Source organism: Mesocricetus auratus, unplaced genomic scaffold, assembly GCF_017639785.1.
Source record: "Mesocricetus auratus isolate SY011 unplaced genomic scaffold, BCM_Maur_2.0 Super-Scaffold_6730, whole genome shotgun sequence".
Taxonomy (NCBI): Eukaryota; Metazoa; Chordata; class Mammalia; order Rodentia; family Cricetidae; genus Mesocricetus; species Mesocricetus auratus.
Genome location: NW_024429184.1, coordinates 84,059,275 through 84,074,312, shown reverse-complemented (window position 1 = coordinate 84,074,312; position 15,038 = coordinate 84,059,275). Strand labels below are relative to the sequence as shown.

The 15,038-nt window shown below is 36.5% G+C and overlaps 1 protein-coding gene across 3 annotated transcripts in view; it reads right to left on the bottom strand.

Annotated features, from left to right (window-relative positions):
• The window catches only part of Dcc (DCC netrin 1 receptor), a 1,023,267-nt gene that overhangs the window by 17,865 nt on the left and 990,364 nt on the right, over positions 1-15,038 (bottom strand). The gene's annotated exons all lie outside the window — the stretch shown is intronic.

Genomic DNA, 15,038 nt, shown 5'->3' with positions numbered 1-15,038 from the left:
AATTTTTTAAATTTCTTGGTATGTTAATTTTTAATTTCTATTTCCTTTATGAATATATTTGTTTGCATTTACTCCTCCACTTTCAACTCTTTCTGGGGCCTCTCCACCAACCCAAGCTCTGCCAGTTTAACTTACTCTTTATTGTCTTGCCTCTCTTTGAGATTTAGAAAGAATCAGCCAAGCATGGTGACATGCACCTCTCTCTAATCCCAGCATTTAGGAGGCAGAGACAGGAAGACTACTGCCCATTCAAGGCCATTCTTAGGCTCCCAAGCATTGGAATCTGACTCAGGAAACAAAAAACAAAATAAAACAAAATTTAAAAAAAATATTGGTTTAACAGTTTGGTAAAAATATTTTCAAAAAAGATTTCTCATCAACTAATAATACTTAATTTATAAGGGGTGATAATTTGTCGTTAAATCAGTGCTTTATAGAAAAAAAGTCTTTTAAAAGATCATTAATGCAAACCTGTAACAGCACTTGGCTTGCTTTTACTTTTTATATTTTAAACTCTAAGTTGCTTAAGTAAAATAATGCAGTATTAAATTTCTATGAGTCTAAATGACCCATGCTTAATTGAAATGTTTCAATTTGCAAATGCTTCAGTTGAAGCCACTGCACAATTTTCCGTGGCTGGGGTACACGCGGGAGAATCACTTGAGGAGACCCTCGATGCAACGCCGGAAGCTGCTATGTTAAATAAATGCTTTTACATGGTTATACAACTAATTAAGTGAGCATCGCTTTGGTTTAATGTTGTTTCCTCAGCAGGACCCACTAGGCAGGGAAACACAAATGATGTTGGAGCTTTGCGATGGGCCAGCAGTGTGCATGGGGGAAAGATGAACAGCCTCAGCAGGCATTTACTGTTCTAAGCTTTATTTCCACAGTGCAGTTATTAAACATTTCATTTGCTCATTAGGTACATAATGTATGACTGCCAGGTGCAGCCTCCTGCTAGCATCTCCTTGCACACGGTAAGCCTGACTCCAGTACTGTCTACGTGGAGAAACACCAGACCAGGCTGTAGCAGGGATGCATTGCACAGACTCACCTGGGGCAGATCAGAGGCTGCGGTGCATCTTGGGTCTGATCTTCAACTCCAACTTCCACATTCTTGCCTACCTCCTCCTATAGCCAACTCTAGTTTTCCTTCCTTTATTTTTATGAATATCATTGGAAGACATTTCATTCACCGTTGTCTCTCACCTGTTCTATAGTGGCAACTGAAATGGGCTCTCACTGTCTAGTTTTGATGTGAAAAGTACTCTGGTTTGTATTTATTTTTAAGTGGCAAGTCCCCTTGTGTCATCTGGGGATAATGAAAGGTGTTGTAAAGTCACCCACATGTCTCATATGGGAGAAGTTTTAGTGCTATGGGAGAAATGTGAACTATGTGTGGGGAACTCTTTGTTCTCATTCTTTATATTTTATGTTCACAGAATATTAAAAATAGAGCAAGTAGATCCATTTACTTTATAAAGTAGTCACAAGGTTCCTTTCTCGTAGCCTCATTTCAAACATGCATGGTTTTGTACTGATCTTAGTGCATTTTAATTCACAACACACAAGAGCAGATTGTACTTTAAGAAGTAATGAGCATTTAAATGATACCTTTACTCAGAAAAGACCTGTTCTCTTCTCATGTTCCCATTTCTCTTCAGTGAAGGGAAAAGTAGTGCACCTGCCCACTGGGGACATGCTGACAAAGGGTCTTGCCTCCCTACCCATATATACTCTCCTAAGTAAAAGGAGCTACATGGAGTCACAGGTAAGTGGCTGTCATATGATATGATTGATATAATAAACGTCACTACTCAAGTTAAAGCTGCATGTGATTGACATAGAAAGCTCCAATTGTGTAGGGTGCATTTATTAAGCAACTAGGAAAGGCCTGCATCCAATAAACCAAACCAATAGTCACATGATTAGTGAGACAAAAGAGGTCTGCTAGTTGTTCCTACCTAGTTGATCAAGTGGGCCATAGCGTGCTAAGATCTGGATTTCCACTGGTCATCAGTACTTTATCTCTATTGGGAATATGTGCCAGAACCCAAGGAAAAACCTTAGGTGCTATCATCTTTACTTAGAGGTACACAAGCTATGATACCCCATACTTCCTTTGGAAATAGACTTATATTTGGAAATAAAGCACACAGTAGAAGTCTACTTGGAAACAGACTTCCAAAGCACACTGTATTGTGTTCTTGGAGACAAGAAAACCTATGTTCAAAGAAGACAAGGGAATACTTAAGTTTACTCAGCTGATGTCAGAATTCATGGATTTCTACTATTAAGATGTATGTTCTTTCATAGATAAAATTAAATTGATAATTAACAAAGAATATATAACTGTGAATCAGAGTGAAGACACCAGCCAATCTTGGGTCTGTGAAGAAGATGGGACAGGAAGAAGATGTCAGCATGTTGTGAGCAGTTCACAGGGGAGCAGTCAGAAGAAAGAAGAGCAGTAGATACTGCAGATTTCTCTTTGCTCTCTCTTTTGTCCCTGAGAATGTGACCGAAGATCCAATACACAATTGCAGGGTGCTCTACCACTGAAGTCCTGTAGACTCCCCCTTATCTTTCTTTATTCCTGCTAAGTGTGTTCCCTTCTTATAGAGGAAATAGTATATATGTAACATCAGAGAAATTAAACAGTTCAAAGTCTAAGTAAAATATAATATTTGTGGACTGATCTTAGTTTGAAAAATGCACATCAAAAATGTTTCCACATACTTTCCCTTTAGTTGCATTCTTTCTACCCTTTCAGGAACCTCTCCTCATTTCCCAAGCCCTTTCTACACATTAAATATGCAAAACCAAGAGCCTTATGTTCTTCTCCATGACAGAAAAATGACGCAAAAATGCAACCAATGACAAATCAATCATGCTTTCTAACTGCCTTGATTTGTTCGAATTTTAATGATAAATGATAGAAAGGTAGTATTAGCAACTAAAAGGTGTTCTGCTGCCAATCATCTACCCGTTTAAGGGATCCTATGCTTCCTAAAACAGGTCTCAAAATGGTGGTAATGTTTCCTTTCCCAGCCCACTTTTGCTCCGGCTGAACATTGAACTCATAATCAATAAATGATTTAATTATTCTCCTGTGTTTACAGTAAGCATCTAACAAAACATCTAGTAGTCTTAATGAAAGCATACACTTTCATGGTTAGTCTATGGTTTAATTTCCCACCTTTGCATATTGGAATTTAAGTACCAGATCTACTAGGCAAACCAGGGACCATTTAATAGTAACTGGATTATAAAAACAGAGGTTTCCAAAGTAACAGGAAAGAAAGTGGCCAATCTTACTGGAAATGAGAGTCGTATGGTCCCAGGTGACATAGAAGTGCAGGGATCCTATATGTGAAAAGTGGCTATTTTACGTTTTGTAATGGATGAGAGAAAAGCTTATGAGAATTTTAAAGATTTCAAAGGAACTAGGCTCACTAAACAGCCCTGGTATAATGTTTACGCTGGGAAATAATGACTAAGCAGAGGTGGCAGGAAGTCCTCACAGACAGATCATTGTGTAATGCTGCTGTGTACTTGGGATTTGCCAAGAGTCTAACTCACTGAGAGCAGGGTCGACCCTGTGCTTTGGTGGAAGACTTCCCAGTAATAAAATGGAGATGGACAAAGGCAAAAAGAAATGGGCAAGTTTACAGAATGTTAACACCAGCAATTAGCTTTGCTTCTTCATTGAGAGATGTCAAAGAATACATCTCAAAGAAATCAGCAGAGATATTGAGAAGAGGATTCACCTGAGCCCCCTCCTTCTATGATACTTTTCTGATGTTTCCAGTTCAAAGTCAAAAATACCTAGCAGATTAAAATAGGAATAGAAACTCCCAATCCTAAACTTGTGTTTTTAAGGGCACTGGATCAGTAATCGGGAGTAAAGATGATCATTTCACATTCTATCCATGACTTTCTTTAAGGTGTCTGCTTGACTTCCTGGGAGTTTATCATTTTCAACAGTCTCACCTCAAGATTTACCTCAGATTGTTTAAGAAATATTCTGAATCATTTGATATGAAAGGGACATTTCTTTCTAATCAGACTGCATGCATACTAAAGTCACATGCTTAAATATAAAAAGAAGAAACATACTTCAATGGCTACTATCAAAGTTAAAGGGATATTGGTGTTTGTTGTATTTTTTCTGAGCATTTAATGTATTTTAAAATTGTTTAATGTTTTCATTAGCATATATTAACTATACAAAATGAATCATTATGACAATTTCATATGTGTATGTATATGCATTTTGTTCTCTTGTCTCCATTCAATTCTGTTCCTAACTAGTTTCTTTTCAACACTTTTACTTTTTTCCTCTGTGTGTGTGTGCACGCATGACCCAATTATAATACATGCGCTCTCCTCCCTTAGCAATGATTAACTTCCAAGAACTCTTCAGAGATGGGGAGAGACCATTGAGTTCCTTCCCAGTTCATGAGAGGATATTGTCAGACCTAATATTGCTCAGGTCCTATTCAGGTAATTACAACTGATAAAAGTCCAAGAGTACAATGGCTATGTTAGTCTATTTTTATTTCATTTTATATTTCAATCACAGTTCTCTCTCCCACCCCACATACTAACCCACTCCCCACCCTCCCAACCCACTCCCCATCCAATCCTCCCAGAGGGAATCAGCATAGTATGTCAGTGGGACCAGGATCTTGCCCTGGTACATGAGCCAGCTTTTGGAGCCCATTCCCTGTGATGGGATTCCATGCTCAGCCTTAATGCAGAGGAGAGGGTCTTGATTCTGCCTTCACTTATGGTGTCAAGTAAGTCTTAGAAGACAACATTCTGCAGTACTCCATCGTATCCTCTAGTTCTTACATTCTTGTCACACCTTCCTCTGTGACATACCTTTATTTGAAGGGAATGATATGGATGTCTCATTCATAAATAGTCATTTATTCCCACAACTTTGAGCAGTTATGAGTATTTGAAGTTACATATGACCACTGAAAAATAAAAGCTCATCTGATCAAAGCTGACAATAACAGTAACCTATGTAGTAATTTAGAAGGCAATGTGGCAGGCAGGTCATGCCTACTTATCAAAACAACTGTAGTATGTTCCATAGGTGGTATGTTTCCTAGCACCAGTGAGTTTTCCAGCCATGGAGAAAACAATGACCTCATTTATAACATCAAATTATGAAGCTCTGATTTAGGAATAGGCATCCAGTCATATCATGATGTGATGGGTTACCATCATAGAAGGCTGGCCACTATTGCAACAGTGCCCATTCTGTCAGATCACTCATGAATTTGCAGGGTCCAAAGGTGAGTGTTGACTACTTCTCTCCTCCAGCAGCTTGCATAGCACTTTCTGATACTATGAGGGTTGGCCAGTAGGGAAGCTGCTTCTTGCTTAGTTCCTGATGATTGCTGTATAACTTCTGGTCAGAGCATATAATATATTTGGCAATAGAGACTTAGCATATAATACATAGAAGTGACTATTTTTTGAATTGTTTTGGGAGCATGGAATGTTTTCTAGAAAACAGCTCACAGGGAAGTAATTCACCCAAGACACTGGTATTTTCATGTAATCGAGTATGGCTTCAGGGAATAGTTTTATCTACCCACACAGGGTACCTGCATTCAAACTCCTTTTTACATGTTTAATTTTGAATTAGCTTACCATATATCAGATTCCCTTATGGCTCTTCATACAACTTTAGTTTGGGTAGATATTTTCATGATAAAATTTATAAGAAATATCTAAATGAAAGTATCTTTGCTTGAAGGAACTACTGTATTTATAATGGCTGTTTTCTTGAACTGCTTCTCTATCTTGGTTTCTGGGACTTCTTTTTGTTCTACCACAAAAATGGAGATTTGTTCTAAATTTGTTTTGAAACTTTGCTTTCCCTTCAAGTTCTTTTCCTAAGAGTTAGCGTTTTGTTATAGTTACTGTATGTAGAGACGCTCACTGTCTGAAGAGGATTCTCTGCACTACCACTTCTGCTGTGTCTACCACCACGAATGCTACATCTCTCCCTATAAGCAGCTGATCTCCTGTTGGATTCTCATATAACCTCTTCACCCTCAAATTTCTTTCTCACAATTCTTCTTTCTCAACCTTATCCCAGGACTTCATACTTTCTGTTTGTTTATAACAAGATCCCTGAAGACACAGGGATAAAATGGCGGTCAGTGGAGACTCACCTCCCTCATTCCTCCCATCTAATTATTCACTAACTCAACTGCTTCTGCTTCTGAAAGGCAACTCTCACAAATGTGTCTTATTTCTCTCTCTACCCTTTGAATGCCTGGTACACTTTCTCTATCAATCTTGGTTTACTATTTGACCTTCCCCAATAACAGTTCAGTTGTCATTTATCACAGTCTGCCTTTTTCCAGCTTGTAAACTTACTATTACTCTGGGAATCACTCTCTGAAGTCAGGCGATTTTTCCTATGAACTTTGAAATACAATTGCTAGACATTCCTGATACAGTTTTGTGACTCTACAGCAATCTGTGACTAGGGATTCACATTGACATCATGCAGAATGAGGTTATGTTCTGCCACTGCTGTTTAGTGACTGTGACCTCAGAGGTTACTAAAGTTTATATTCTCAGAGCTCTAGGTTCCCATCATGCAGAATGGCACAGCTTGCTTTACAGTTGTGTGTTATAAAGACATGGCAAGTGCCCCGTGACAAGCTTCTCTATGTATAGCTAATAGAGAATTGACTATGAATAAGCATGAATATCATGCAAAATAATTTCTATGTTATCCTTAGTTAACTGAAAAGAAATTTACTCATACTAGATTCTCAAAAAAAGTCTGGCTGGAGGAGATTTTTATTTTTTTCCTGTTTGCACTGCAAAATTCAACCCATCATTTTAGAAACAGCCAAAGAGATAACCTGGTAAAATCACTACATGGGGAGTTACTAATGAGGACACTATGTCGCTATGTGATGCTTAGTAAACTCTTCACTATTTTTATTCTCCTCCCACTTGGAAGTCCTGAATATTTATTTCATCTTTATACACAATGGATGCCAATTCTGGGTTTAGAAATGAGTTCATCTATCTTTAGCTTTTTTACATCAACGTAGATACTTATTTTAAAATTCAAATAAGAAAATACAATCTGTACATATTGGAAAAGAAAACCACAAATAAAAATATCACATAGTAAAGCCCAAATGAAATGTGAACAATTTGTCATCAAACAAAAAATGAGCAAAATTTGGGGAAGTTTGGTTGTTGTTTTTGCTCCACAAAGCAGAAGCTAGAATAAACATTTATACATTTACACATATATAATAAGTCTTGAATATAGATTCATGACATGTAAGTTAGTTTACCTACTATTTCTTGACCTTCTGTTTTTATATATTATAACATGATAATGCACAAAACAGATTTTATGCTTAACATATGCTTAGGTTCAGATCTTTGTTCTGACAGTTACTTGTTATGTGACCTTGGATGTACTTCTTACATCTTTTCTGAGCCAACATTTTCTCATGAATTCACTGGGAGAAGTATGTTTCCATTAATGCTTCTCTGATGAGTGAGTTAGAACAGGAACTTAATCGATGTGTTCCATAACAGCAATTATCAGAAAGAAAGTCTGGACATCCCATTGTTAGAATCCTCAAATGTATTTGTGCTAGTATATTGTGAGATTTAGTACATATTACAAGTTGTTATAATATTAAAGAATATTGAGACTATGTGTTTCTACAGCCTTGAATGTCAGTTTTAGAAGACATTCCATTGGAACAAAATGATTTTTTAGGATGATACTACATGCAGGATGAGTGAAGCCTTAGAATCTGGACTTTGAAGCAAAGAGGAATGAGAGATTATGTTTACTGGCTGCCAGCTGCAGGTGGAAGAGGAAGGGTTGATAGGGAAACTGTCTGAGTGGCGGTCACAATCTCTGAAACAAATCCTATGTATAATCATATGAGTCCAAGAACTCGCAGCTATCCAGAATTCCCCAATATTAAAATCATCAAGACAGCTTAGAGTAGCGTACTACTGCTACTCTCTGGTCTGGAATTCTTACATACACCTGCTACCTCATGTTTAGCTGCTTTGAGAGCAGAGCCCACAGATTTCTGAATTCAGAGTCTCTGAACCTGGTAAAGGATATTTTAAATGTCACATCTGGATGACAGAGGAGGAATGGGGGAAGAGAGCAAGAAGAAAGGAAGAAAATATTTTATCTCTTAAGCATTTATTAGAGAAACAGTATTAAAAATATTCTTTCTCCCAAGCTATTTTTATCAGGAGCCTTCTTGAACACATATTTACTTCTTTGGTATATTTTATATTCAATAATTAATTATGATAATATCTTAAGGGAAATTATGTACTTTAACCTCCTTGCTATTCACATAAACATTACATTTAATTACCTCTTGTTTTTTGTGATTTGTATTATCACTCTACAGGTATATTTACCCTCATTACCACCAGAAAAAAATCTAAGTTAATTTACAGACTACATATGATATTCATACAGATTACATATGGTATGACAATGAATGAATTGGAAATTTTTATTGAACTCTGAGTCACTGTGCATGCAAATCAGCTGATCTTGTGGAAGGCACTCTTCACTGTACCATGGGTTCATGGGAAACCTAATAAACCTCATGACCAACTCCAAAATGACAAGCAACTTCCTAGATTGCCGCAGGAGCTCATTTGCACAAAAATTCCTATAAAATGTTTTAAATCTTAATTATCAATCTTCACTTAGACAATGAAATAAGAGACACTTTCAGAAGTAGCACTTTTCAAGCATATTCATGTATATTAAATAAACTAATTCTTTCATAAGGCACTGGATTTTTTATGTTTATATAGAAAATGGAAGCTTCAATTTTGCAGTGTCTTATGAGCAGGGGGACAGGTGCTCAGCTCTTGACCCTAGGCTATGGAAAGGTATCATAGTTGTAAGAGTATTGCAACAAGACTCAAAAGTCAAAATTCAACCCACATTGTTGTAAAACCACAGCAAAGAGAAGCAGAGCTTGGCGATGATGTTCCATAGTTACATGGGGCATGATAAACAAGAAAGGGTAAGTGATCCCTAACCTACTGCTTGTAATAAATGATAATATATTCTAAGAAAAGTATAAATAAAGTAGAAATTTAAACATCTGTGAACCTGTGGGTACAAACACATGTGTGTGTACAAATGCACACACACACACACACACACACACATGAGACAGAGAAGTACATTTAATTTCATGTGACTTATCAAGCATACTAATCCTTCCTCAGACCTCAGGTTAAGAGCACATGATCTGTTCTAAGATAAAGATGCTTCAAACTGTTAACTATAGAGGGTAGCCACTACGCCCCACATCACCTATAATCCCTTTATAACTTCAGGATGTTGAGGTGTTCTTCAGATGCACTAAATTGCAACCTTCATTTGAAGAAGATTTGCAAGTGATTCCCCAATGTGTGAAATTTGAAACTCATTGCTACAGAAAAATATCCATGATAAATAGAAATAAATTATCTCAAATCACAAACATTCTAATATCATAGCAACAGATTGTGTTTTTGAAAATTAGAAGACAAACGTCTCCTTGGTAATATTTTATACATGACCAATATGAAATAACCACCTTGTTCCATTGGCTTCTGCTCCGCATTTCTTCAATCTCCCTGTCTTGCCATTTTACTGCTGTAACTTGCAGTTCAGATCATTTTGTATTTTATGATTAAAAAGTCACAAATTTGGAAGTTGCTTCATTTTTATCTGGATTTATCATTAATAAATATATAATCATTCTATTAACTCTCGAATTGCTTTACTTTACCTTAAATATTTGGATTGAAATTGATGAAATATTTTTCAAATCTTGGCCCCCTTCATTGTTTTAGGCTGTGAAGCTAAACTGGCAGCTAAATATTCATTGCATGAAAGGGTGAATGAAGACCCGAAGAATAATGATGCGGTATCTGGGAAGGTTACAGGGTTCTTGCCCCACTTGTGGTTATATAGTGGCTTCTCAGTGAAATATGAATTTATTATTGATAAATTTATGAATTATAACTGATTACAATATTTAAAGTCGTAAGTTTTTTCATTTCCCTTATATTGATTTTTATAAAAACATTTTTGATTTCCAAGAATACAATGTAGTCATCAGAATTAAAGCATGTGACTCATCAAGTTCATAAAATATGTGGAAGGATTGTGCAGTTTGAAGATAACTGCTGCACATTCTTTCATGCCACCCTTCTCTGTAATCAAGGAAACTATGAAGGTTCCAATAAAATCCAAGGACAACCTTCCTAAGGAACATGCTTTAAATTATCTTACCCATGAAGTTAGCCAAGTTTGAGCATAGAGCTCTTTAACTGACTTTTATTATTACTTCAGTAGCATTTTGATATTGTAACCTCATTCTTTAGTCATATTAAGTTGATCATTTACTTACTTTACATGTGATATTCTTGATAAAATATCTTTCCTTATTTTCCATCTTTTCTAATTGAGAAAATTTGATCAAAGGGATTCAAAGTTTGACTTCTCTATCACTTCCTTATTCCCTCCAAAATAATTTTTGTAACCCTGAAAAGCTGTGGTCATACATACACTGATGCCTTGGTCTGCTGTTATACTGTCTCACCCATAGTATGTATAATATTCCCATGTCATAATTTCAATTCCAGTTCTTTACTTCCTTCTGGACTTTAAAGTTCTGGTCATCAGTGCTGACAGCAACAGATGCAAGGGGCTGGCTTTCTGCCTACTGCAGATAATGACTGGCAGTTGGAACAGGTCAAGTTTCCACAGATGGCAATAGTTTCAGAGTTCTTCAGAAAGTTAGTATTCTGGTTATAACTTCCCTCTTCTATTTAATACCAACATGAGTGCTAAGAAGTTACTCCAGAGTTGGCAAGAAGAGTTTCTTTGTGGGCTCTGTGCAAGACAGATTCCCTAAATTTCAATCCCTGGATTCCACAGAAAGCTGAAGGAGATAATCCACTTCACAAAAGTTATGCACACTTCAAACAAAAGTTATAACACACTTCACAACATAATACACAAACACACAGACACACACATACCACATGTACACTCACACAATAACAAATTATAAAATCATTACTCAAAAACTAATCTAAATATCATCTTGTCTGCCACAATTTTTCCCTTAGGAAATATTTCTGAAAGTAACTACAAAAGAAAGAAAGAAAGAAAGAAAGAAAGAAAGAAAGAAAGAAAGAAAGAAAGGAGAAAGGAAAGGAGGAAAGAAAGAAACGAAGAAAAGTAAATGATTCTATATTTCTTGTCAATGTTACTTTATTTTTCTGGATTTTTGATGTCTGATTTCAAACTCAGTTTTGAGCATGGGAAACATTACCTTTTTGAGTCTCCATTTTATCATCAATATGTGAGGCATCAGTCACCTGGATTGCTTATTAAATCTCGTCTGGAATTGGTGTTCCTGTTTTTAAGAGAGTTAACAGACCTATTTCCTATTTATGTGTCAGAATACCATTTTACAGGAAAATAGGTTTTTCCATAATAAACACCTGGTAGGTTACAGGGTGACAAATAATAGGTATAGCTAAACAAAGTTGTCTTATTACATTTTGCTAAAGCATAATTTAGGATGATTAGATTATCACAAATCAAAGTTCGTCTATTAAGTAAAATCTATTACAAGTGAGGACAGGAAAATCTTAAGATGCTTGTTAAAAGCACAGATGAGATTTGACAAGAAAAGAAATATATTTAATAGGAGGTGGTGTAATTTTCCTCTCTGCAAGTGATTCCAAGTCAACTCATCCCCATTATTTAGTTAGGGGAGTGATTTATGTTCTGTGACTGACCGTACCAGTGATGGCTTTATGATACCTGTTAAAGAACATCTGACCTCTCATCACCTCTGCCTGTGGCTCATTCTAGCAGGACTGAACTCTCAGGTGACATAGTTAACAAGCATGCCCAGTGGTGGTCTGAGTGTGGGGTGTTAATTCAATTGTCATCATATATAAAAAGCACTTTGCTTGCCTCCTTGTTTCATAGCATATTTACTGAAATGAGGTTGACAAAAAAATTGTGTTGTAAAGAGAATACATTATTTCCCAAGCAGCCATAAAATATAAATTACATGCCCTTTCTATCCACTGTCCTCCATACATATCTATACCTTGTCCTTGACCCACAGACAAATTGTAACAGATGCCACAGTGTGCAGGGGGAGAAAAATCAAACCCAATTTTGCTATACAATGAAGTGAGTTTTGGTTTTGTCATGTCCACTGATGTATTGATCACTCAAAGTTCAAAGGGATCATGTTACATTGGGCTTTAATATAGATGCATAAGTTCCTTTTGTTTTACAACGATGCAAGGGCAGCTTAGGAGGCTCTCATGTTACAATAGCGCAACACCGTAAACATCAGTATTTGAGAAGTTACATGCTCTTTGTTTGTAGAATGGTAGTTCCACAAGACAAATGGGCTCCTGTTCCAAACTCATTTAAAGTACTGCTGATTCTTCCAGAGCTAAGAAGAACTTTAGGAGGGAAACCCACACACAAGTGCTAAAAACCACACACACACACACACACACACACACACACACACTTATACTGTATGTCAAATTTATAATGTGATAAGCCAAACACTACATCAAACATTTTCTATTTAACCTGAGAGGGGACTAAGCCAAATCACTAATATCTTCAACTCTGTGATTTTCAAGGTACAGTGACTGCTCTGTGGAATTTTAAAGCCAGTGAGGTTGTTCACCCCCATGATATGAATCTCTGGTACAGAATAATTTTTATCAAAAGATAAAGATGAAATTTCAGAAAAACACCATAAAGACCCTGGAGTCTACTAAGCTAAATCTTTAACTCAGCGGGTGAGAGGGGGAGAAATGAAGGAATGAGTCTATGCTTGCAGGTAGGCAGAATCCCAGTCATTATGACAACAGAATGCCTCTCTAATTACCACCTACCCCAGCAATGCTGCACAACGCTGTGTGATCCCTGGGAGATTGTTACTCCATGAAATGTATGGCCCTATTCCACATATATGAAGCTGTTGCAAGCATATCTGCATATCTCAGCGGGAGGCAAATTGAGGCTGGGACCCTTAGCACTGCTCATGAAAAGCCACATGCAGGCATCCTATTGAGGGGAAGAGTGCCTTCACTGATGCTAATCACAAAATTCTCCAAGCAGAGGAACTTCTCATTTAGCATAAGCTTTAAAAATTAGAGCAATGCCTCCCATTACCATATTCTAAAGTAATTATGTGCAGTAAGTAAAGACAAATTCATTACTAATTACACAGTCTTTTATTGTGAAACCCAGAGCAAAATTATTTGAGGTATTTTCTTTTCTAATCTGACAACAGGATGACTTTACTTCATCAATCAGTTTGACTACAGTAATGATTTTCTTGGAATTAAAATTTGTTGAAAGCACTAAGCGTTTCATCTTTTGGGCTAAGAAGCATGTAGTTAATGTCACCACTAATACATTTGTCAGTCTGCTAATTTTCTTTTTCTATTAGAATAAGTAAACAGCAGCCCTTTTAAAAAGCATACTATCTACCATGTGTCAGGAGCAACGTAGGGAGACTTATTTGAAAACCATGAGGTAAGACATTATGAGATGCACAGGAATCAGTGGCAGACAATGAAGGGGAAACATAAAAGGGAAAGGCATTTAATAATTCCAAAGTGATGGTAGAGTAAATCTCACAAAGCATAAAGGGAGGATAGCATTTAGAGGTGAATTATGAAAAAAAAAATCAAATCCAAAGAAGAACTCAAGACAGAAGGAACAGAAAACATGAAAAAAAAAGAGACAGATCCTGACAGAGTTAAAACAAAATGGGAGCAATAGTCAAACAATAGACGGCTCCTAGAGGACAATGGAGATAGAAGCAATGAGGCTTCGCTTGTATGGCATTCCACCAGTCAGTACCTCATCAGATGTGCTCATTATTTAATGGGATATGGCCAGGGACGGTACAAGCAACTGATTCTATTATTAAGGACATAGTTCAATCACTTAGGCTCATTGCATTTAAGTTAGCCTTGGTAGTATTTTAATTAGAACAAAACAATGCCTGGTAGGAAATGTCAGCTCTCTGCTCTACTACCTGTCCCACAAAAACCTAACGTTTCTTTTCATAATTTTGATATCCCAGAGCTCCAGATTGCCGGTTGATTTCCACACCCCATGACCTGGATCAAATGCCACTTCTACATGGAGTTTTTTTTTCTTTCATTTATAATAGCATTCAAAAATTATTTGGGTTTTTTTTGCTGTAAAAAATGAAACTATCACTTAGGAAAAAACCTTTTCTTCTGTTATCGTTTAGATTTGAATGGTGATGCTCTTTGGAGATGGTAGACCTCTAAGAGGTGGTGTCTACTGGGACGTCTTTGAGTTATTGGGGGCATATACTCAGGGTATACACTCAAAGGGAACTAGAAGATCCTACTCCCTTTCTCCTCCCCCTCTTTAGCTTTCTAGCAATAAGATGAGTGTTTTGCCCTGCCACATGTCCCTATCATGATATGTTGCCTTACCACAGGCTCAATAAATCATGAACTGGAACCTTTGAAACAAGGACCCAAAACAAAGATTTTCTGTTATGTTTAGTCTTGGAAAGATAGCATTCATGACTGACCCAAGCCAAGAGAATAATAAAAAGTCCTATAGCAGTTAAGTTTTTATGATATTATATAATTGGTTGTATTTGGTATATGATACTAAACTAGTTTGTTTTCCTTATTAAAATGTGGATGAAGATGACATATAGGGATGTAGTAATAAATGTGTAGATATTTAGGATTTTACTTTTATCTTTCTTAATTTTGGAATATTTGATAGAATGCTTTTATATCTGTTTTTGTAATTAAATAAGTTGGACATGAACTGAGAGGCACAGATGAATTCCTCATATTTTAGAACCTATGTTTTCAAATGCTAAAAGGAGTTGGTGAAGATACCTTACCCACCTAATCTGTGGAATGAAATA